Source organism: Anabrus simplex, chromosome 2, assembly GCF_040414725.1.
Source record: "Anabrus simplex isolate iqAnaSimp1 chromosome 2, ASM4041472v1, whole genome shotgun sequence".
Taxonomy (NCBI): domain Eukaryota; kingdom Metazoa; phylum Arthropoda; class Insecta; order Orthoptera; family Tettigoniidae; genus Anabrus; species Anabrus simplex.
In genome coordinates this window covers 382,210,695-382,233,780 of record NC_090266.1, presented here as the reverse complement: position 1 = coordinate 382,233,780, position 23,086 = coordinate 382,210,695, and positions in this window count along the sequence as shown.

The window sequence follows — 23,086 nt, the reverse complement described above, 5'->3', positions numbered from 1 at the left end:
GATAGGTCTTATGGCGACAATGCGACAGTAAGGACCTAGAAGTGGGAACGAAGCGGCCGTGGCCTCAGTTAAGGTGCAGACCTAGAATTTGCCTTGTGTGAAAATGGGAAACCACGGAAAAGCATCCTCAGGGCTGCCGACAGTGGGGTTCGAACCCATTATATCCCGGATACAAGCTCATTGCTGAGCGCCCCTTACCGCATGGCCAACTCTCCCGGTGATGATATATAACATCCTAACCTAATATTTGATATAGTACAAATCAAAATGTAAAGTAGCCGCACTGTTAATTAATTAATTTTGGTAAAAATTAACCACATGATATAACAAGAAACCTGATAACTCTTTAAATATGAGCGTAATTGTTGTTTTCTATCTTTTGAACTGTAGCTTATAGAAAATTGTAGAGGGTGGACTACGATGAAAACTCTTAGTTCTTTCAAATTAAGTCGGCAGATTTTAAAAATATATGAAGGCTATATAATTTTTACATTTTCATGACCAATTTATATCATTACTTTAAGCCTAAATAATGTCTTAGTACCATTATTTTACTCGTTGTTCGTCCCCTATAGTATTCATATTTGAATAACTGTGCAAAGTTTCATTAGATCAAACAAATGGTTCTTGTGATATTAAGTGTCTTGTTTGAAAAAAAATTTTTAAGGAAAATGCATGTATAGTTGTAACACACAGTTCGACCCACAGTACACCTTGATAGGCTCCACTGGCATATATTATACCCTCCGTCTGGATGTTCTTGAATTTTTCTTCCAGTTTGAGTCTTTGCCTAGACCTTCTAGCCTCCAAAGTCGAGTTTTTTGAATTTTTTAAAATCTGAATTTCCCCTTCCCTGGTCGAACTTGCACAAAGCCACCACAATGTTCTTTCCAACTTTGATTCCCAATGCCTTCAGTTTTTTTAGGCTACTGCTAGCTCCATCATTACAACTGGCCACTACACTGTAGGTTGCTATATGTTTTGGGGCATATGGACCAAATTTTACAGTTCATTGACTCATTTGCATTTTGATTTCTCCATTTAGACATCTTCCCAGTAACTCCGTTTTGCTAAGATACTTAAAAAACAAGCTTTATGTGTCAATTACAGGTTTAGAAATGGAATGTGGGTGCTTGTAAGTACTAACTGTCCCCTCTGTTTCAGCTCGTCGATAGTCACAGCAAGACTCTGAGCGCTCGGGACAAAAGGAGGCCGAACCTCTGGCCCATGTTTTCTCCCCGATGCGCTAGGCGTACTCGTTACCGCAGAAATAATATCACCATTATCACCTCTCTCTTGGTTGGAAAAGTGATTTCCAGCAAATCTCCTCTTTTTCCGTCTTGCTATATTCCATTCCATACGCATTATGATTACAGTTCACAACACACTGTAATACAGTAGAAACACTTGGAAAGTTTCAAAACAATCTGCTATTACCGCCAAGGAGTACACAACAGAAAACTTGGAAACAGAAACTCAAAGCTGTCCACTCTCAAATACAACTAACTAAACCATGGATATAAGCATAGCCCATGTGTATTATCGGCACACTTTATCTTGGTGCATTTGTGTACGGGGATGAGGAGTAAGGAGGGAGCTGTCCCGGTTCCGGTAGTGCTGCCAACTGAATGAAAATGAAATCTGAATTGAATCGAGAATATGATCGATCGTTATGAAGTTTCTAAACCGTTATTATCTTAAGCCAATAACTGTGTCACATACACATTATATAACATTTCTCGATGCGAATCTTGTTCCTAGCATGAATTCTATACTTTGGCTTTGCTGTGTAAACAACAACAGTACTAGTACGTAAAGTGTACGCCAGATGTCGCACAACGATGCTTAAGCGATTCATAGTTTGTGTTTCAAAGGTTGCCAGTACGAATCTCGAAGATTGCCGAGGTCGACCGATTCAGCACTAGGGTGTAAATGCACCAAGTTAAAGTGTGCCGATAATATACTACCCATGCAGCCAGTGCTGTAAGAAACTGATGAAAAGAGAAACCACACAACCTTCTGCCGATGTACGTTTGCACTCACTGCTACGCAGTCACGCCCATCGCAATGTCCAAGCTGTCACTAAAATGTAAATATCTCCAAATCTATGAGAAATTTTTATATAAAAATGTGTATCTATGTTTAGAAAGCCTCAATCTTTCGTCTGAGATTTTTTTAATTACATTTTTAGTATGGTCTACTGTTTAAACCCTTAAGGGCATACTTCTGCGCAGGCGCTAGCGATAATTTCGTAACAGTTTAGAGGCGGAACTGGTATTCCTTCTGTGTTACTTGTTGGCTGGTCACAGATATTCTCTAGTTATTCGAAGTGCGTTGTATTAAGCTTACCGGTGGTGATACATACAATAGCCTAGTTAGGCCTACTCCAAACAGTTCCATTTATTCTTCCCACTCTGCATCTCGTGTTTCATGCTGTGTTGTGGACAATAAGCATAAGACCCGATACAATTTATGTGGACAAGTGCTCAGTTACAGGGAAACTGTTTCTAATTTGAAGAAAGGCGATGAAGGAAGGTGTCTAATAATAATAATAATAATAATAATAATAATAATAATAATAATAATAATAATAATAATAATAACTTAAATCTAAAAACTGTACCGGTTCATGTACTTCTGATAAAGTACACGGTATTCAAATATCAAGTCCTGAAAAGCCATCGTAAGTACCATCACGTGCATCTCTCCCTCCTGAAACTTGTGGGGCAGTGCAGCAACAGCTGCTATCATATTTTTTATCGGTACAAAGTAAACGGAGTGATACACAGAAACAGATGATGGACAAGCCACTTACACAGTTGTTTACAGCATATTTCCAACCTTTTCCTATGGCGGAAGACGATGATTTCGAAGCCTTTTATACTGGATTTACCGAGTGAGTTGGCTACACGGCTTGCGTCAAGTACCTGTTAGCTTGCATTCGGGAGAGAGTGGGTTCAAATCCCACTGTCGGCAGCCCTGAAGATGGTTTCCCATTTACACGCTAGGCAAATGCTGGAGCCGTACATTAAGGCCACGGCCACTACCTTCCCATTCCTAGTCTCTTCTCATCCTTGTGTCGCCAAGAAACTTCGATGTGGTAGTGCGACGATAAACCACTGAAAAAGAAAGCAAGTAAAATATTTTGGCCAGATGCCAGTGATGCCAGTAACATTTTCCGTGGAGTGCGGTGCATTGAGTGGGTGGGATAACGCGACATCATAGCAATCAATTGGTTGGAGAATTCTGAGTAGACTCTCGAGGCCAAAACGTTTCCCATTTGACACAGACTTTAGACTGTACGGTACTGGCAAAACGGTCGTTAATATGGGCCATGTGTTTTCTTTGTGCGATTTTCTCTTTTTAACCGCTCAAGCGGTTGATTATTATGGTTTAGATGCAATCAGCAGAAACAATGTAGAAGTATTACTCCTCTCCAAGGTAATCCACGATGGTGGTGGCAATGGTAGCCCATGGCTTCTGCCTTTAGTAACACTACCGAAGCATACTGATGCTATCCGACGAATCGAGTCGAACTCGTGGAGGTGCTATTTGTAGACTGTGGAGACTCGTGAATATCGTGTTAGGGAATTCTCCCTTGTAAGAAAAATTCAGGCAGCGACTGTCTGGCCGTGGCGCGTCGCATAGTTTCGCTGATTGAATGCCGACACCGTGCCACCTACGTATCTTTATCATAATCCTGACGATGAGTAATGCGATACTTCTCCTCATTAACAGTGATTTTTAAACGTGTATTTGTATTGGTTAAAAAATCCATCATTATGAAAACTCGCTACGATACGTCTTAAATCCGAGTTTGGCAACACTGGATAATTGTGAACAAGCGATTTATCGTACTCAAAACGTGAAGATAGTGTCCGACTCATTGGCTGAATGGTCAGTGTTGAGACCTTCGGTTCAGAGTGTACTGGGTTCGATTCCCGGCCGGGTCGGGGATTTTAATAGCATGCGTTTAATTTTTCTGGCCGAGGACTGGGAGTTTGTGTTTGTCTCATCACTTTCATCTTCATATTCAGGCAATACACTACACCACAGAAACACGCAATAGCAATTAAATCCTTCCATATATGGTTGGCGTCAGGAAGGGCATCCGGCCGTAAAACATGTCCAAATCTACATGTGCGACACAGTTCACACCCGCGATCCTGAAGATTTGGGAAAAGCTGAGGAAGGAGAAGAAGAAGAAGAAGAAAAAGAAACAAGCTTGAAGATAGTAAATAAGTGTATGTAAATTTGCTTACAGTGATTCAAAAGCATTTTATGATCAAAGTAGCGGGGATTTCCTCACGAAATATGCACTAAATATATTAATGTTGCATCCTGGTGATAGTAGGTTCGAACCCCACTGTCGGCAACCCTGAAGTTTGTTTTCCGTGGTTTCCCATTTTCACACCAGGCTGTACCTTAATTACGGCCACGGCCGCTTCCTTCCCACTCCTACTCCTTTCCGTTCCCATCGTTGTCATAAGACCTGTCTGTGTCCGTGCCACGTAAAGCCAATTGTAAGAAAAAAATAATGTAAGAATACCGTAACACATAATCATGCCTTGGAACATATGACCGCTTGCCTTGGATTATGAAGGATATGGCTGTGTCTTCAGTTAAGAACACAGTTTTGTGCGCCAATAAACATCTCGATGAGTCATTTGTGGAGGACTGTTGAAAATTATGTAGGTTCTTGAATCAATAAGTCATTTTTATTAAACGTGTGCACACTATGTAGTGTTCTTGTATCAGTAAACACAATGCATCAATAAAATTATTTACGTCCCTTTAATATTTTGTTAAGTGTGCTGTTATATGATACCATACAAACGGCTATAATTTCACACACATTGAACATTGGACGTATGTTTAAATGACCTTTAGTACTTTTACTTACCTGGTGTAAAAATGAGAAGCCACGGAAAACCATCTTAAAGACTGCCGATGTTTGGGTTCGAACACCTTCTCCCAAATGCAAGCTCCCAGCTACGTGACTCACTAGGTATATTGTTATTGGGGCTCGGAAGTTTATGACCTAAAGAAGTACAAAATATAAAAGCAAATATGGCCTAGAATTAGCTAACTATGACCTGAAAATAGGTAAAATATGACTTAAACGGTTTAGAGGGAGGTTGCAATTATAAGAGTATTACTAACATCACACGTGACAAAAAGTGAAAAGCGAAAATACAGCACACACATTCAATCATGCAGACTGACCCCGAGGCGCTCTGTTTTCTTAAAAAGGGACCATAAATTAAGTATTAGCGTACGTTCGTGCAGCATCTCTTTATCGGAATCATGTCTTCTAAACCTGCTACCTATCTTTTTCGGGAAGAGAAAGAAAAATACATGCACTACAGTATTTTTAAATCCTGTGTTTGAAAACTGACGTAGATAGCATGTACCTTGTTAAAAACGACGCTTCAAACTTAAGAAAAATGTTCAAAATATAACCAAATATGAACTTATATCACTAAAATAAGTGAAATATGGCCGAAGCAATAAAATGGCCGAAATATTGCATATATATGCAACATTAAATTGCTTGAAACGGGTCAGGGACCCACCATTCACAGTTAGTTTTCAGATTTCGGGTAAAATGACCTCAGGAAAGAAATATGACTTTTCCTTAATTTCCGAACTTTTATTATTATTATTATTATTATTATTATTATTATTATTATTATTATTATTATTATTATTGCAAGGAATTACATCTAATTTGTTTGTAATTTTCCGGGATACGATTAGTATATTTGAGCTTTACTATGTATCACTGATTCCCGACGAGACCTGCCAGAAAGATTGATGTGTGGTGTGAACATGGGTTGGAGTCTGTCCGAAGAGCGGCAAGCGGTGAAAGGGCTTGAACGTACATCTGCATTGCCTCAGAGTTTCTCCTTGTTCCGACGCGACCTTGGGCCGCTTTCATCGCCCTTTTAGGTCGCTCGTGTGTATGCACCTGCTCAAGTAACATTGCATATAGCCCCAGGAACAAGGCTGGCAAGTGAGACCAGGCCGCGGGCAGTATCGGTACAGCGCCGCGCGACCACTACCGCTGTACCGTAATTGATTTAGCGTCCCTTCAAGCTCAGAGCGGCGGTAGCAGGAAGAATGGGAGTATCATTGTGTTAAAGGGAAGCATAGCATCGTTCACCATTCTGCACATTTATCAGCAGTTTTGAACACAGGCGTGTGTTAGTGTTAATATTAACTTATACAACATGACCTTCTATTCCAAGCGGCCCCAGCCAGCCTCGTAGTTCAGCAGGCTAAGGCATGGCCAACGTTGGTTTGGGATATTATAACATTGTAATACTTTCATCCTGGGCCGACAGACATAACCAGTTTCTGACGTGGCTCGAATTCAATTACCTGGCGAGTTGGCCGTGCGGTTAGGGGCGCGCGGCTGTGAGCTTGCATCCGGGAGATAGTGGGTTCGAATTCCACTGTCGTCAGCCCTGGAGATGGTTTTCCGTGGTTTCCCATTTTCACACCAGGCAAATGCTGGGGATTGTACCTTAACTAAGGCCACGGCCGCTTCCTTCCCACTCCTAGGCCTTTCCTCTCCTATCGTCGCCATAAAACCTATCTGTGTCGGTGCGACGTAAAGCCACTAGCAGCGAATTCCAGTTAATGCATGGGGATTTCGAAACGGATATTCAGGTCTATTTGGCCCACAGTAAAAACTACAGTTCCGGGGCTTATCTAGTAACAATATGATAGGAAGTTCTGAGTTGCTGTGCGAAGGGTAATCTTGGGAACCACTCAAATATTGCATACATTCTTTCACCATTAGAAAACTAATTTCTTCCAGAGAATTATAGGCTATATACGGGATGCTTCTAGAGGAGGGATTCAGCAGCATGGACTATATTTGGATGACAGTGTGAATGTTAACAAGCCTCGATTCTCTGCGATGGTCACTGAGGAATATGTTTTCAAGGTGATTATATCGAAATTTACAAATTCTAGGACAGCTCGTAGCTTCAAGACCAGAGACAATGGTCCTAATCAGAGTGCAGTATACATACATAGATGCATAGCCTACAGCATACATTCATACCGTACATGCATACATACATACCTATTAATTAAAGCGTTCAGTCTGCAAGATCCTGTGAATTAAATGTGGACCTACTGGGCGAATTGGCCGTGCGGGCAGGGGAACGCGGCTGTGAGCTTGCATCCTGGATATAGTGGGTTCGAATCCCACTGTCGGCAGCCCTGAAGATAGTTTTCCGTGGTTTCCCATTTTCACACCAGGTAAATGCTGGGACTGTACCTAAATTAAGGCTACGGCCGCTTCCTTCCCACTCCTAGGCCTTTCCTGTTCCATCGTCGCCATAAGACCTATCTGTGTCGGTGCGACGTAAAAGCAAGTAGCAAATAAAAAAAACAATGTGGACCTCCACGACCCCTGATTGCAACTAGCCCTGCGGTGTCGTTTAGTTCTATACCTCTTATATTTAAATCATTCAAAACTGAGTCTAACCATCGTCGCATTGGCCTCCCTCTGCTTCTGTGCAACAGCCATGCCAGCTCACAGCCACGCGACCCTAACCGCACAGCCAAAACGCTCGGTCACTAAATTTGTGTTAGAATGTAGAAAAAGATAGATTCCAAGTTGCGTAGAGATGCGGTGGTTAGGACCTTACCGTGATGTAACACGGATATGGGATACAAATTTACTCAACCAAATAAGCTTAAATAACCACCGTGTGGCTACCCATGGTAAAGTCCTACAGATACAAGCACAGTTAATATTTCTTCAGGTGCACTCTTTTTAGTCTTCTTCTACGACCACTTTTCGCACACCTATGGGTTCACGGGTGCGAACTATGCCGCACATGTGGATTTGGCCCTGTTTTACGGCCGATGCCCTTCCTGACGCCAACTCTGCGTGGAAGGATGTAATTAATATTGCGTGCTTATGTGGGGGTTGGTAGTGTGGTGTGTTGTTTGAATATGATGAGTATAGTGTTGGGACAAACACAAGCACCCAGTTCCCGAGCCAGGAATATTAATCAGACACCATTAAAATCCCCGACTTGGCCGGGAATCGATCTCAGGACGCTCTAAACCGAAGGTCTCAACGCTGACCATTAAGCCAAGGAGCCGGACTTTCACGTGTAAAATGCCTTACTATAATACATTTTGAGTGATAATATGCTTGCCCGTGTTTACTTTTAGCTCTTGGTTCACCTTGCCATAAGGTTTCTTTTCGCCCAAAAATATATTCCGCCTGGTTGAATGGTTCAGACGGTTGTGGCGCTGGCTTTCTGACCCCAACTTGGTAGTTTCGATCCTGGCTCAGTCCGGTGGTACTCGAAGGTGCTCAAATACATCAGCCTCGTGTCGATACATTTACTGGCACGTAAACGAATTCCTGCGGGATTAAATTCCGTCAGCTCTGCATCTCCGAAGACCGTAAAAGTAGTTGGTCGGACATAGAGCCAATAATAAAAAATGATCCCCAGACGTTAGCCCACCATTTTAGGTTAGAAAGAACCAAGCAGTCCGCCTCTGTGGTGTAGTGGTTAGTGTGATTAGCTGCCACCCCCGGAGGCCCGGGTTCGATTCCCAGCTCTGCCACGAAATTTGAGAAGTGGTACGAGGGCTGGAACTCAGCCTCGGGAGGTCAACTGAGCAGAGGTGGGTTCGATTCCTACCTCAGCCATCCTGGAAGTGGTTTTCCATGCTTTCCCACTTCTCCTCCAGGCAAATGCCGGGATGGTACCTAACTTAAGGCCACGGCCGCTTCCTTCCCTCTTCCTTTACTATCCCTTCCAATCTTCCCATCCCCCAGGAAGGCCACAGTTCAGCATAGCAGTTGAGGCCGCCTGGGCGAGGTACTGATCATCCTCCCCAGTTGTATCCCCGACCCAGAGTCTGAAGCTCCAGGACACTGCCCTTGAGGCGGTAGAGGTGGGATCCCTCGTCGAGTCCGAGGGAAAACCTACCCTGGAGGATAAACAGATGAAGGAGAAGAAGAAGAAGAAGAAGAAGAAGAAGAAGAAGAAGCGCCAAGCACGCCTGCGTTCTGAGTCTAGTCCGGAGCATTGATTTATATGAGATATACGAGGACAATACCCAGGAGCAAGAAAGATCAGCTATGGAGTGTTTGACCGAGTATAGACATCGCACCATATTCGCTGACTGATCGAAGTCGAACCGAGCCATACCAACACTTCTAGCACTGTAACTCCACCATTCTACCAAGACGTTAGCTTTCTTATTTTTACAAACAGCTTTTCCAAAGGACTGTATAGGGGCTGCGTGGCCGAGGTGGCAAAGGCGTGCTCGGTTCATACGGAAGGACGTGGTTTGGAATCCTTGTCAGGTAGTCTTAACATTTTAGAAACGAGATTCCCACTTCCGGAGGTTCACTCAGCCTACACCAGAAATGAATACCAGGTTCATTCCTGGGGGCAAAGGTGCCCGGGCGTAGAGCTAACCATTCTACCCCATCAAGTGCCGAGGTTACGGATAGTGCAAGCCTTTACCTTCCACCCCTCCAAGGGGCTTCATGGCCTATACGGAGATGACTTTGCTCTTTTCCAAAGTATCCCCTTGCCCTTCCTGCTGCAACATCCTTGTAAACCACTCACTGGCATTCTATGGCACCAAATCTGCTGACTGTCTGTTCTTTGGAACTTTTCATTAATCTTATCCATATACTCTGCTTAAATTCCTTGTCCTGTAGATTTTCTACCCATTGTGACGTACCCACTCTGCCCACAGATGTGTGACAAAATTATGACGTGGCAGGTCACCTTCATATTAATGTAAATAAATAATATCTCATTTTTTCTCCATAAACAATATCCTATGGGCGCCAGCCTTCAAGCTTATGGCTTGAAAATGATAGTTGATAATTAATAATAATAATAATAATAATAATAATAATAATAATAATAATAATAATAATAATAACACGTAATGAGACTCTAAAAACTCCCAGGGGTGGGGTGAAGGAACACTATCCATTAAGTATGTAACGGTTCAAATCCCGTTACAAGATGATATCTGTATTTTATTATTTTATTATTTTATCTGTATTATTATTATTATTATTATTATTATTATTATTATTATTATTATTATTATTATTATTATTATGTCAGTATGATTATTATTTTATCTATAATATTGTTACTATTATTGAAATTATCATTCTTATTCAATTCAATTTTGTAATGCTTGTCGCTTGCAGGATTGTACTTGGATGTATTCATATATACTTGTGTGTAAAATAACACTCAATACATGTACAGTGAGAATTGTTATATATCAGATGTTGGATATGGCATCGTTACATTGTGTAATATTGCTGGCGATTCTGCCAACTCATTGCTACGTCATGGCTACGTCATCGTGAGCTTTTAGCAATTCGCTCAGAGACTCAGCCGCCCCAGGGGATTTCACCATTACATGCAACGGTTTGAGGCGTTGTGGGAGTATGTCATTGTTATTTCTGGAGATTACGTAGCTGTTTCAACCAACGTCTATAAAAGGTGGATGCATATTGTAGCGTCAGTCATTATTTAAACGGAAGCTGAACAGTGAAGAAGTCTACTAGATGAAGAGTCCTCAGTCTGTCAGTCAACTAGTGTGAACGAGACATGGAGAAGACTCAGTGAGCCATTAATCATTGGTCATTGAGAGAGTGAAGCCAAAGTTAGTTGGTCACTTAGTTGAAGACACGGACGCAAGGGCTTACCATGGAGTCAGAGAGGGCAACCCTGGACCTGCCATATTGACTTACAAAGAAGTCAGATGATATGGAGAAGAAGCAGTCACAAGGATGTATCACCAAGTTAGGCGTGACACATCTACAGTAAACACCAGATCAAAGGAATACGTCGTAATTACACTCAAAGTGTTGAAGGTGCAGTCAAGTGAATCAGTGAGGGAAATATTTCGTATAAATTGTTAAATGTCCGGTCAAGAACAATTCAAATTCATGCCTAGTTTCTTTCAGTTGCAATGTCATAATTTCATATTCTCATCTGTTTTATCGCAACAAGACTCACTATTTTTTATATATTATTTAAAGAATATATATTGTTCTATCAAACGAATTCATAGTTTTATTTCAATGACAGTAAAATATTTCAACCTCAAAATTAATGGGGAAACCGAACGCCAATCTCCTTTTCCCAGAACTTATATGGTATGTTGTCAAAAGTATGCTTATTACTCCACACCCTGTTAGTTTTAGTAATAAATATCTCAAGTACACTAACTTGGAAGTTAAGGATCATTAATAATAATTTCAGAAAATACAAATTAAAACAGCTATTTATTAAGATGTAAAACGTGACGTAACGGCGTATTAACGAAATCTGAACTTACGGAAATTAAAGAAAAATTGAATGAAATTAACTCTAAGAAAATGAACTGTTGCGCGAATACTTGCAGTGATTAATGCCATTAGCTCACCATTTGTAGACTCTGTTATGTAGAAGCTGATGATTGATGGATCTCTCGTACAGGCGGCGTTATCTCTTGTGGATTCCTGTCCTACTTTTGCTTTGTGCATAGTACACTAGCTGTACTATGACTTTCCTGCCTTTAACACTTCCTACTGTACTCCTTACATACAGTCGTAATGAGTCCTAATTTTAAAAGCAAAACCACCGTGGGTTATGTTCATGGAGAGAATACACTTGTATTCTTTCGTATTACGGAACAGTAGCGTAACTAAATTCATAACAAAAGCTCTCCTGCCGTATACTAGTTAAAACCGGTCTCTCGTTGACTTTATCTCTCGTCATTGAGATAACAGGTCCCAATGAGAGTAACTTTTGGGTAGTATAGTACTCAGATGCGAAGTGAACTAAATTAAGATCTTCTCCGATGTGCAGACGTAGAATCGTCGTGAGAGTGTCTTCCAAGAGTTCGAGTACGAGTGTGAATCTGCATGTGAATGTGACGCTGAATGTCCTCTCCAGCTCTTGTCGTCGAGTATATAGTCTTCAAAATCTCCCTCCATCAACCATATCACATGGTCCAGTAAGATTCGAGGTCTCATCCCTTCTCCTGTGTATTGCTGTGAATTCATCACTTTGCTTCATTACGTCCATTCACATAGGCTGAACTTTCCCGCGGGAACGAAGCGTCAGGTAGCGAACTTCGAAAAGTAGGCGTTTATAATGTTTCAACTGTCTCTTCATAGTGTGGAAGGGGTACGGTCTCTTGTAAGCTTGATGACGTACATTTCCTGGTAATGGGCTGAAATTAGCCTGCTGACTCCGGTCACCTCACTACGGCTATTGTAAAATTTACTGCATGCTATTAATACGACTGATCTTGAAATACTTTACACAATAAGTTGTTCGTTCAGAATACGTTATAGCTGCGATACAAAGAAATTTCATGATGTGAAATGGATGATTAAAACCTTATATATATGTATATTATAATTTAAAAATGACCTATCAGTGATTAAATATATACATCTTATCAATTAATTATATAGTTCAATAATTTAATACATGCAGTGATGTCCCAAACATCACACCATATCCGTCTGCAGACAGCCTTCACTTTCGCTATTCTATGGCTAGTGATTCTTTCTTTACATGCAGACCACTTAATCGAAAATTCGCTCAAATACCCGTGTATTCCCTTTAGTTTTCTCTGAATTCAAAGTCAGATATGATGCAATCGATTATGGATCTGATACCCCTACCATCCCATATGTAGAGGTGAGTAACTTTATCCTTGAACAATGAATTCTCAGCTGATAATCCCATGTTTATATAGAACAGGCAGTAAAGGAAAGCAAGGAGGAATTTGGAAAGGGAATCGCAATCCGAGGAGGGGAAATCAACACGCTGAGATTTGCTGATGACACTGTTAGTTTTCTGAGACTGCAGACGATCTGGAGAAATTGCTGAATGGTATGGATAGGAGTCTTGGGTAAGGAGTACAAGATGAAAATAAATAAGACCAAAACAAATGTAATGAAGTGCAGTTGAACGGAGTTAGGTGATGCAGGTAATATTAGATTAGGAAATTAAGTCTTTAAGGATGTAGATGAATATTATTACTTGGGTAGAAATAACTAACGATGGAAGAAGTAAGGAGAACATAAAATGCAGACTAGCGCAAGACAGGAAGTCCTTTCCTAAGAAAACGAATCTGCTGATTTCGAACATAACATTGATATAGGAATTAGGAAGAAGTTTTTGAAGACTTTCGCCTGGAGCATGGCATTGTATGTAAATGAAACATGGACGATAACTAGTTCAGAAAGAAAGAGAATATAAGCTTTTGAAATGTGGTGTTACAGAAGAATGCTGAAGGTGAGATGGATAGATCGAATCACGAATGAAGAGATACTGAATCGAATTGGTGAGAGGAGATCCATTTGGCTAAATTTGACGAGAAGAAGAGATAGCATGATAGGATAAATCTCGAGACACCCAAGACTTGTTCAGTTGGTTTTTGAGGGAAGTGTAGGGGTAAGAAGTGTAGAGATAGACCAAGGCATGAATACAAGAAGAAGATTAGAGCACATGTAGGGTGGAACAGTTACGTAGAAATGGAAAGTTTTTTTTGCTAGTTGTTTTACGTCGCACCGACACAGATAGGTCTTACGGCGACGATGGGTCAGGAAAGGCTAGGAGTGGGAAGGAAGCGGCCGTGGCCTTAATTAAGGTACAGCCCCAGCATTTGCCTGGTGTGAAAATGGGAAACCACGGAAAACGTTTTTTAGGGCTGCCAACACATGGAAAGTTTAGTACACGAAAGGGTGGCATGGAGATCTGCATAAAACCAGTCTATGGACTGATGACTCAAACAACAACAACAACATCAATCCCATACAAGCACAAAGTTCCAGTACACATTCCGGTCAGTAAATCACGATTCACACCCCCACACATACACAATGGAGGAAGGAAGTAATCGCGTCTTCTGTCCTAAATACTGTACTTTTATCCTTCTCCCTGGCCAATGCATGTGGATAAAACGTCACATCCCTGTGTCCCACGTGAAAGTTGAGGTCTCCTGACTATGATCACGATATCAACAGCCACGTAAAGCTTCAAGTTTTTTGCTTTCTGTCCTCATAAGAGAAACTCCAACATTGTGCTGGTGAAAGACGTGATCTGACACAAACTGATTGCATGTTTATTTTCATGTTAAGGACACCTGGTACCTCACCCCTTACATAATAAAGCAATGAAGGGACTGGTCCAGAAAACAACTGAATAAATATATTGCTATTTTTAAATATTGTAGTCAATTATTATTATTATTATTATTATTATTATTATTATTATTATTATTATTATTATTATTATTATTATAAGTCTCGGCAATATTGGTACTGTTCCTGTTTTAATACACTCACATTAATTTTCTGGCATTTCAGAACTGGGCAGCATAAGCATTGTCATCCGTGTAGAATGTGCTAAAAAGTATTCAGCGAATACCTCCTTCAGGAGTACTGCCTTAGACACATTTAAGAAACTATGGCATCGGCATTAGGACCCTGAAAACATAAATGACTCTCATCAGTCACTTCAGGGTTATCCATGTGATCTTTTACCGACCTCAGAAGAATATTGATCTACGCTCCTGGAGGTACACAAGTGGTCTGTCCCGTTATAGGAGAACGATGAGCATTACTTCTGAGAAAACGAAGTACTACTAGGGTAAGTTCCCCGTTTTACGGTTCAGGAACAAATAAACGGACTAAATCCAACTTTCATTATGTATCCCATTGTTTATAGTCACTCCCATAGATTGTACACAAATGCACAAGTCGGTAAACCAACACCTTGGCACAGTAACAGTAGCAAAATGTGGCATTTACTGAATGAGTGGTAATGGGTGGTGGTTCGTATAATGAAAAAAACATTGCACCTATCAGCATTCACAGGAAGTTGTGTCCGTAAACGAACAGCTGCGGAAGTGTTGCCACGAATTTCAGAGGGCCAAAGGACGAGGAAAAACGAAAAAGGGTGGGTCATCATCATCATCAGACGCATTGGTTAATGTCGCTCATGAAATGATGCGGGAGAATAGACGTGTAATACTAAATTAATTAGGGGTGATGGGTGCCGGCACCGTGGTGTAGGGGTAGCGTGCCTGCCTCTTGCCCGGAGGCCCCGGGTAAGATTCCCGGCCAGGTCAGGGATTTTTACCTGGACCTGAGAGCTGGTTCGAGGTCCACTCAGCCTACGTGATTAGAATTGAGGAGCTATCTGACGGTGAGATAGCGGCCCCGGTCTAGAGAGTCAAGAATAACGGCCGAGAGGAATCGTCGTGCTGACCACACGACACCTCGTAATCTGCAGGCCTTCGGGCTGAGCAGCGGTCGCTTGGTAGGTCAAGGCCCTTCAAGGGCTGTAGTGCCATGGGGGGAGGGGTTGGGTGTTCGACGAATAGGATGCACATTTCTATTGCCAAGGAAAGGTGACAGTCATTGTAAGCTATGGCAAATGCTTCTGGAACTTAGATGATGAAATCAAAATACATTGCATTGATTCTGAAGTAAAACAGCGTTCTCTATCTTGACCTGTTTCGCCTGTTCACCTATGAAATAATAGGGAACTTACATTTTTACTTACCCATATATTTTTAAATTTAATTCTGCGAAGTGATGGTGGTAAGATATCTTTACCATATGATTAGTTGATTAAAAATCATTCTTTACTTCCATTTATCTAGTCATAAACTGAAAAAAATTTCGCTAGAATTTAAATAGTCTTAACTACTATTTTATGTTTGATTACTAAACATTCGGAATGCTCCTTAGTAATAGATAATTCCAATATAGTGTTTTTACTATCAGATATTCACTTGACGAAGGATAAGGGAATGAGTAGGTTATAAACTCCCAGTTGTGGTGGTAGAGTGAGTGTGAACTGGCAAAATAAGTAACTAGCATTGTAGCTTATAGCTTGATACATATAAGAGAAGAGATATTGCAAACATTTTAGGTAACTATACTGGTAGCAAATATTAATAATGTAATAGATTTTACGTGTCACTAATTATTTTTAAGGTTTTCGGAAACGCCGAGGTGCCGGAATCTTGTCCCGCAGGAGATCTTTTACGTGCCAATAAATCTGCGAGCACGAGGCTGAGGTAACTGAAAACCTTCAAGTACAACCGATATGAGCCAGGACCGAACCTGCCAAGTTGGACTAAGAAGGCCAGCGCTCTGCCACCTACAGTAAGCTACTGGACCCATCGGTAACAAAGGAATTCTGAATCCCACGTAATCCTTTATTGTTCTATTCATAAACTCACTTTTAGATCGCTGGAACTAATTGTCCTGTGCGCTTTTTTATATTTTATCCAGTCCCAGATCACCAACTGAGAAAATTTTGATAACAAAAAAGCAATACAGTCTGCTTGTACCAAAACCGGTTCCTAAAACGGAGCAAAAGGAAAGTAAGCCAGCTATTATCTGTGAGTAATCGCTGACACAAGACAGTACCGGGAATACATATCCAGTATTTTACGGTGGCATATAAAATCCTGTGTGACGTGTGCTTTCTAAACAACGAACCACGTTCATATGGCAGACACCAAGTGGATTATAGCCGGTTCATGTGCTCCCAGAAAATTGGATTAACTCGTTGGCGGATTTCACAGAAACGGAACGTATTTCTCGAATTTAAAAAAGTTATGCATTCTTGTCATTGTCCGGTTTCATATATGAGCTTGAATGTAGTGGTCTAATTTAAATTAATTTTGTAACAATGCAGAATATTTCAATGAGCTACCACTTTAAAGGCCGTGACGTCAACACATAGATCAAATAAATGCTATACTTTCTGTTACTATGCACTTTAAAAGAAGATAAAGTTCTTTAATTTTTCTCAGAAAAGGAGATATTTTACGTGCATGTAAAATGACTGTCTTGGAACTGTCAGATTCAAACACTTTTATATATTATGTTAACTGACAGCGCCAGGATTCATTTCTGCAATTTTCAGCATAGAAAAAATTAAATGAAATGAAATGAAATGAAATTTAAAAAATTAACAGTTCTAAAATAATGAAATACGCACTTCCCTTTTGAGTTGGTATTTATATGAGTTGGGCCATGCATAAACAGGTCTACCTGCTAAGATAATTCAGATTGGTGACGATGCCAGATGAAAGAGATGGATACACGTCTTACAGGTACCGGTATTTTTTGTTTCTTCGGTCCTCTCGTTGCTACCAGGTATCGTAATATTTCTGGAGAAATGGCAGACCATTCTCCCTGCAACGCTGCAGCAAGCGTAATTTGTGATGCAGCTCGTGGGGGTCTGGAACGAAGTCACCGTTCCAGTTGATCGCAAAGATGTTCTATAGGACTGGGGTCGAACTCTTGGCTGGCCATGGGGGTACGCATACCACATAGGATCGAACTGATATTTAGAGCAGGGAGCAGTATGAAACACTGTGATCTTCCGAATTGATCTTCTACTGTACACAACACGCAGGTGGTCAAAATGTCCTCAGGTCCTTTCGTCCTTTACATGTTCTGTGCCGGGCTGAGTGGCTCAGACGGTTAAGGCGCTGGCCTTCTAACCCCAACTTGGCAGGTTCGATCCTGGCTCAGTCCGGTGGTATTTGAAGGTGCTCAAATACGACAGCCTCGTGTCGGTAGATTTACTGGCACGTAAGAAACTCCTTCGGGACTAAATTCCGGCACATCGGCGTCTCCGAAGACCGTAAAAGTAGTTAGTGGGATGTAAAGCAAATAACATTATTATTATTACATGTTCTGTAATGTTATGAGAGTACCAAGACTCTTCTCAGGAAAATTCCCCAACACCGTCACCTTGTCTACGACAAATTTCATGCGGCCGCTGTACAAGCTGATCCTTTAATTTTCCTAGCATTCACCGTAAGCAAACCCTCTCATTCGCGTGCAAGGTGGAATAGCGTGAATGATCACTTCAAATCGTTCGTGGACCAATGGCAGCGCTTCTTAGACCATGGAACGAGCCAAAACGTGCGGTTTATTGGTGGGGGGGGGGGGGTGCGTGAGCCTTGAACTCCAGTCCTTGTATCTCGCGGTGCAGAGTCATAGTATCTGCTGCACAATTAGCGACACAGCGGAATTCACGGGTGATGGAGTCACACCAAGTCATGCGATTTTCGCGTGCCACCTTCTTCAATGCTCGACGGTCCCCGTCGATCAAGCACACGTGCTCTACCCAACCAAAGCTTTTGTTGTCACTTCAAAATTCCGTCCCCAACAGTCTACTTGGGCAACTTGGAAATTTATTTTTTCTTATATGCAAATTGTAAAATAACTTTTTACTTCCAGAAAGACCCTTCCGAAGAACGCGCACAAGTAACTAAGATCCCTTGCTCCAGTAATTCTACAGCTATCCCGTAGCGGTGAACAATATCGAGCCCTCAATCGCCTTTTATAGCACCAGCAGCGATCGAAATGATACCTACCCTCCAGTGTTCAGCTCCGAATATTTTCGATCAGAAAGTGTATAGGCGTATGCAAAGAAACACTCATTTATCATGATATCTCAATAATCACCAACCCAGTGAGAGGGAAATTTGGCATAGAGGTTCCTCTTAGATGGTGTATAACAGCTAAGATACCATTTGAAAAACTTCAACATCTAAGTGGTAAAATAGTCATGTTTTACGCCTGTTAGTTGCGGTCATACCTCTAATCGTGGTTTTCACTGTGTTGTTGTAGGCAGAACATATTCTGAGACAGAGCAGTTGGAAACTCCACCTTTCGTTTTGTTCTATTTGTTGAAAGTGAAGGCATCTACGATGTCATAAAAACGTGATAATTCCTTATTTAAATATTCCTGTGGAGTGTTTATTTATTGATAGGACAGAGATTTCTTACTATGTGGTATCTGACAGCGGAGACTAGTTGTCTTCCCTCCAGTTTCCTATTTAATATATGGCATACGTATCAATTCAGTTACTATGGTTAGCACTGGAGAATATGAACTTAAATAAAGCTCGAAAAGAGAATTCATAGGCAACTCCTCGTGGTGCTCTCTGAAGATTATGAGAACTAAGAAAAATTTCGAATTTATTTTTTTCTTATATGAAAATTGTAAAATAAAATTTTACTTACAGAAAGTCCCGTCCGAAAAACGTACAGAATGGTACACCATTACTTATTTTTACAATCGGCTTTACGTCGCAACGACACACATAGGTCTTATGGTGAAGATGGGATAGGAAAGGATTAGGAGTGGGAAGGAATCGACCGTGGCCTTAATGAAGGAAAGCCACGTTCAGGGACGTCGACAGTTGGGTTCGAAACTACTATCTCCCGAATGCAAGCTGATAGCTACATGATCCAAACCATAACTTAGTTTTATGGAACCTATACTCTATAGACAAACCTAAAATATCGGTCCCTGTTCCCGTGCAGGATGACTACAACAGTATATTTGGGCTTACGCTCGAGAATACAACAGATAAAATCGTTAGTTCCAATTTTAATCCATTGTTTGAAACTCTAACGAAGTCAAGAAACGATCACATTAGTGAATAACACTTATGTTAGATCAAAAGTCATACACCAAGACCTTGACCAACTACAGTAAAAACTGTGAAATTCCGATTGTATATTTGATCTCGCCATAGCCGATATGTTAAAAATGCGGGATGCACTGATTTATCACTGCGACGGCGGTTTGATGTAGCCTATGCATCAATTCTAATGGAGGGAACATCGAACATTCCATTTAAGGAAGAGTTTCATGTGCTAATACATTCTGTTCCTGTGTCTTTCCCATGATGAATGTACAGTACTATGTGTAGTTGTAGAAAATAATTTCTAATATGGAAGTAAAGCGTTTCTGGGCACATGTCCAGGTAACATATTTTCTTCTACTACGCGTGAGGAATGTGTCCTGAAAGTTTGGCCTACCTCATTGTTACACTCTGAATATATAGCAAACAGAGCATCGACGGCTGTAAGACGAACCCTGTTACACAGGTTGTATATCTTCAATAATTTTAAGGGGCCGAGACTACTCTATATAACGGGCGCCAGAAAATTTTCTCCGCAGTGCGTACATGCTGCTGAATAAGGGAGCATCAGCTGTTTAGTTGGCAGCAGGGTGTATCTGTACGCTCACTCACCGACAGGCCAAGGTCAACAGGATAGCAGTGCAGGGAAGACCACAGGTGTGAGCTGTGGGCTGTCGAAATCGTCAGTGTGTATTGCATTAAACGAACGTTCTGATTATTGGAATAGTGCAACAGAATACAAGCGGTAATATTTAATACTGAAGAGAGAGTTTTCTTGGTGGAATACGTGTTTCGCGAAGGCGATTGGTTTACAGAAAATGTAAAACTAAAATTTCAGATGCGGTTTCCTAATACAAAGGTCCAAACCAGGATACCGTTCGGGATTTGATAACTAAATTTCATGTGACCGGCTCAGTTTACGACGTACCAGGAATAGGCAAGCCTACGCTTTTAACGGACGAATAAAGATTGATGAACTTAAATTAATATCATTAATTGCGTGCAGTCCATTACGCAAGAAATTTTACTGAAAGTCTTCGACAATGTGTATAGACGTGCTGAAGTCTGTCTTCGAACGTAGGACAGCACTTTCAGCTTGTGTTATGAATTGCTCTAGTGAGTACAAAGTTTACTGTTTGTTGTTAGTTTCGTTTGTTTTGATACAAGCGGCAGCAGCCGTGCTGCCAACTCAATTGCTGATGCCACCTCGTGCAGCAGCACGTAGGTGCCGTGGAGAACATTTTCTGACGCCCTGTATCACCCCACCTAGTTTGTTTGTATTCGAACTCGGCCGTGGTGCACCAGTAACACAACTTGGAAGAAGTGGAATAAGAAGATGAAAATGAAGAAGAAAAGAGAGAGAGAGAGAGAGAGAGAGAGCCCTGGCCGAAGAGAGGATGCCCCATTCAGGGGGCCTCCGCCACACCCTCGGGTTGGGGAATGAAAGCATTTCCATTGAAGTCAGATTTTTAAATGCTGCATGCACGATTGTGCTCCCGTACGTTTCGGTATTTGTACCCACAGGTACCTTACTTCATGTTATCATGAATACCCGGCCCCCATGCTCTCCTGATTTAAACTTCAGGTCTTTAACCAGCAGGTGCGCTTAATTCTTTTTGGAATTTGACTGCTGTGGATGATGCAGCAACGCTTCCTGCTCGAATTGGGATTGCCTGCTGACAGTACGCATTGCACCAAGCGTTTCTGAACGTGCTCATAACTCAATACGAAGGCGAGCAGAGGCCTCCATTCAGGCAGAAATAATATATTTTGGGGCCGATGACCATGGATGTTAGGCCCCTTTAAACAACAAGCAAGCAAGAAAAATTTTGAACATTTCACATGATATGCCAACAGAGTGTTTAAGCTGGCGTCAAAGACGTATCCAGTGCAACGTCAATCATGACACATGCCAAGAAATGTACTTGTGCAATTGTCAGGCTCCGTGGCTAAATGGTTAGCGTGCTGACCTTTGGTCACAGGAGTCCCGGGTTCGATTCCCGGCAGGGTCGGGAATTTTAACCATAATTGGTTAATTCCCCTGGCACGGGGATTGGGTGTATGTGTTGTCTTCATCATCATTTCGTCCTCATCACAACGCGCAGGTCACCTACGGATGTCAAATCAAAAAAACCTGCACCAGGCCTCTCCATTATTATTATTACTAATTGAATGTATTCCTACATGGGGAGAAAAAATATATTGTTACATGGGACTGGAAATGCACAATTGCTGAATTCATAATTTATATAATTTATAATTCCTCAAGTTTTGCTCATGGGTTTCGTTACACCCGGTATACGAAGATAATGGTTTCTTCTCTCTTCGAAAGTAAATGGTAAGTTTCGCAAATTCATTTATGCAATGTTTTAAGACTCCCTTTATTTTTATTATTCTTTAACTCACTTCTTTATGCTTTAAATTCTTTCTCCTTTCCACTAAATTATCATGTTCACTGCTCAAAAAGGATTGTAACGATGAAAAAGAACACACTCGCCAGTTCCCCTGCCATACTAAACTGAAGCAGAACAGTGTACCACCACTAATAGCTAGCCTTATGAGTTGCAACACGTACGACGTACTTGTCTGTCGAAGAGAAGCTACGACAACGTGGTAAAATACGAAAATAAAATCTCTCAGGGATGGAGTCACGTCCTAGATGAGCTTGATCAACGTAACAACTCCCATTCAGTAAAGCCAAAAGGAACAACTCTTGAACGGCAGATTTACACTCAAGTCCGTTAATACGCCTCGTTTGAGATTATTATCCGACCTTATCGACTTTTTCCGTGAAGAACTACATTAAGGAATATTTCTGTTTATCAGCTAAAGACGGTCTACATAAACAGGAACACCGCTGCCATGTGAAACGTCAACTGCAGATTAACAACGTACTAATAAATCTTGTCCTCCTTCCACCACTTTTCCCACACCTGTGGGCTCGCGGGTGAGAATTGTGTAGCACTTGTTGACTTGGCCCTGATTTCCGGCCGAATGCCCTTCCTGACGCCAACCCTATATGGAGGGATGTATTCACAATACTGCGTGTTTCTGTGGTGGTTGTTAGTGTGGTGTATTGCCTGAATATGAAGATAAAAGTTTTGGGGCAAATACAAACTCCCAGTCCCCCGCGCCAGAATAATTAATCAGGCGCAATTCAAATTCCCGACCCACCCGGGAATCAAAGCCCGCGCCCTCTTAACCGAAGGCCTCAAAGCTTAACATTCAGCTAAGGAGCCAGACACTCCCTCTGGTGGTAGGTTATTTATCATCGGCACTCCGGAAATCTTTCGTGGTGTAAAAAAATGAAATGGCGTATGGCTTTTAGTGCCGGGAGTGTCCGAGGACATGTTCGGCTCGCCAGATGCAGGTCTTTTTATTTGACTGTCGTAGGTGACCTGCGCGTCGTGATGAGGATGAAATGGCAATGAAGACAACACATACACCCAGCCACCGTGCCAGCGAAATTAACCAATTATGGTTAAAATTCCGGCCCCCCTCGGGAACCGAACCCAGGGCCCCTGTGACCAAAGGCCAGCACGCTTACCATTTAGCCATGGAGCCAGACTTTCGTGTGTCAAAGACGTAT